The following is a 3,280-nucleotide window of genomic DNA, read 5'->3' as shown; positions in this document are numbered from 1 at the left end:
GGGGGGAAAAATCTTGAGTAACTTGGTTAGAATTCCAAATATTATTGAAGTAAATGCACATATTATCAAAATGTATTGAAGTATCAAACATACTTATTAAGCAGAATGGCTGATTTATAACAATATAACTCTTTTTTATTTGTAACAGTAGTTTTATGTCCTTCATGAATCTCGAGCCAAGTTTGGATACTTTGTGTACCACTTGGTATGTAAGTACTGCATAATGTTTTGTTTAAATTTAAAATGTAACGATACATGTCAGAAAAAATGTAGTGCTGTAAAAAGTACAATAGCAAATAAAATGTTTATATTAAAAATTATTGTCATCATTTTATTTTCATGTTTTTATGCGTGAAGCCTTTAAAAGTCTATTTTTGGTGTACGGTCAGATTTGATTCCTAAAGCTGCAGCGCTCTCTGCAGGACAAAAGAGGAACTGCAGCCTTAACAAATCAACTGATACAAACTGAACTTTATTTTCCATTTAAAAGTACTTTAAAATCATGTCAAAGTTTCACAAACACACATCTAACAATCTATTTTTAGATATGCATGAACTTTTCACGATGGTGACATATATTTTTCAATTTGACTGAATTTTTAAACATTTCTTTGACAAAATGGACAGAAATAAAGCAAATTCTCTATCAATTAGATTTATTTTGCGATATTTAAAGATATAAAAACACCAGCTGATTGTCTCAATCAAACTGTTAACTTCATCATTCTTCTTATTATTATTTTTATATATTAACTACATATATTAACACACCTGTCGAAAAGTAACGTACTTAATGAAGTTAGGCACTTTATGAAAAGTTAGACTCTAAACGAAAAGTAACGAACTAAACAAAAAGTAATGCACCTACTAAAAGTTGGGTACTGAACGAAAATTTAGTCTGTTAACCGAAAGTTACATACTTACTTAGTTACATACTAAGGAAAAGTAACACACTTAATGAAAGTAACACTTAATGCAACGTAATGCTTCTACGAAAAAGTAACGTGCCTAACGAAAAGTTACTCACCTAACAAAAAGTTAAGTGCTTAACAAAAAGTTACGAAAGGCTACTTACTGAATGAAACGTTGTGTGGTTGAGGGAAATTTACGCACTTAGTGAAAAGTTAATATTAAAATGTGAGAAAAAATGTAATCACCTTTTTTGAGATAACGCCTATTATACTTGAATTATTTTTAGGAAATTACAGACCCGCAAATTAACATAAGGCTGCAAAAAATTATTATTTATGTTACTAATCTGGCAATTTTTTATTCAGTTTATTATTTAGTCTTTAAAACACCAGAAATCAAAGTATCCCAAAGCATGAGGTAATGTCATCAACTGATAACATCAAATATTAAATTTGAAGAAAAGCGGCAGATTCTTAAGTTTAAGACCTGTAAACATCAAATTTTAGTTTTTTTTTATGTTATTTTGTTTGAAAGAAATTGCATCTGAACATAGTTGCAGATGAATTATTCTTCAGTTAATCGACTGATCGCTGCAGCTCTAAAGCCAAACCCCAAAAATATGTTTTGACTCGACCCCTCCCGCCCTCCGTAACACAGTCACTCAGCTGCAGTTCCTCCGTTAGACGCCGGGGGGGCCAGCGTTCAGTACGTGACGAAGTTGGCGGGGAAGATCCCGACTCGCCCATCAGCCAGTTGTCCCTCCCACCAGTCGTACTGGGAGTCGGTCTTGGTGAGGACGCTGATTCGGTCTCCGGGGACGAAGCTCAGGTCACCGGGCTGCTCCCCAGTGAACGGGTGGGTTGCCGTGACAACCAGCTGTCCACCGGCCCCGCCCTCTGACGGTGCGCCACCTAGGAGACAAAAAAAAATGTAATGACGCGTAATTTCAAGAAACAGTTCAACATTTTAGGAATAAGTTTTCTGGTGGAGAGTGAGAAGATGACGGTCATTTTTATTGATTACTTTTAAGTTACGTATTTAATGAATAGTTACGTACTAAACAAAAAGTTAACATTTTTATTAATTCATAACTTTCATGAAGTGCAACACTTAAAAAGTTAGGTACTTGAAGGTTCAGAAAAAGAAACATGGTGAGGATGTAACTTCATTTCCTCGTGTTTTATATTGCCGTGTGTCATATGTGTTAAATGAAATGAAGCGTCACTGTGAAAGCAGTGTCCGTGTCGTGGTCGTACCGAAGTTCGGAGCATTTCTGGAGGCAAACTGACCTGAAACAGAAAACTCAAAGTCAAAAAGTCGACTCTGGAATGCATCAAGTGCATCCAGTGTGGGAATTAGCTGTTTTTCTGTTTTATTTTGTTTTATTAAATTTAATTTGATATGACATTCGTCTCTGAGAACAAATGATGGACATCTTAGACCAAAAGACTGACAAGAAAAATAAAGAGCTGATTCACGGATGATGAAAATAACAGTTGGTTTTAGCTCAAACTGATGTATATCATATTCTTTATTATCATTATTATCATCACTGTATTTATAACAACAAAAACAACAACAATAATAATAATTATTATTATATTATTGATTGATTTATTTATTTTTGTAGCTGCTTTTGATGTTGTGACCATCAGAGGGAGCTGCAGCTGCACACACACATTTCATGATGCTGTAGGTTTCTGTTAATGTTCAACACACACACACACACACACACACACACACACACACACACACACACACACTGATAACTGCGGGGCTGTGTGTGGATATTAACTAATGCGTCAAGGTCACAAGTTAATAACAGCAGTGAGTGTGTGTGTGTGTGTGTGTGTGTGTGTGTGTGTGTGTGTGTGTGTGAGAGAGAGAGCAACTGTAGGAACTAAAACACTAATCAGTCGTTGCCTGTCACAGGAGGTGAGGAAAGGAGGTAAAGACAGAGAGAGGGAGGTAACGAAGGAAAGAAGAATGTAAAAGGAAGGAAGAAAGGAAGGAAAGGAGGTGATCATGAAGGCATGTAGGTGGCAGAGAAGGAAGCAAGGAGAGAGTGAAGGAAGGAACATCAGAAGAGAAAAGACATGTAAGAAATAAAAGTGAGAAAAATTAAGGGATAGGAAAGGTCAGGAGGAGGTAGGAAAGGTCAGGAGGAGTTAGGAAAGGTCAGGAGGAGGTAGGAAAGGTCAGGAGGAGGTAGCAAAGTGTACCTGTTGACAGTGTGAAGGTGACAGACGGTAAAACTCACCTGAAGTCTCAGATTTATAGACTGAGACGCTCGGGTAGAGGCGGTTTTTACCAGTGCTGGCTGCTGGTTGGTAACTGGTTGGTGCTGGTTGGTAACTGGTTGGTGCTG

General features: G+C 36.7%; 1 long non-coding RNA gene across 1 annotated transcript; it reads right to left on the bottom strand.

The window, feature by feature from the left end:
- Nucleotides 1–283: 283 nt before the first annotated feature.
- LOC121937924 lies at nt 284–3,274 on the bottom strand. Its single transcript, XR_006105224.1, has 3 exons — nt 3,173–3,274; nt 2,169–2,201; nt 284–1,823 (listed from the first exon to the last, which is right to left on the bottom strand). It is a non-coding gene; the product is annotated as an uncharacterized LOC121937924 (long non-coding RNA).
- Nucleotides 3,275–3,280: the final 6 nt, after the last annotated feature.

This window comes from Plectropomus leopardus, unplaced genomic scaffold, assembly GCF_008729295.1.
Source record: "Plectropomus leopardus isolate mb unplaced genomic scaffold, YSFRI_Pleo_2.0 unplaced_scaffold27893, whole genome shotgun sequence".
Taxonomy (NCBI): Eukaryota; Metazoa; Chordata; class Actinopteri; order Perciformes; family Serranidae; genus Plectropomus; species Plectropomus leopardus.
This window is presented reverse-complemented; position numbering and strand designations above follow the sequence as displayed.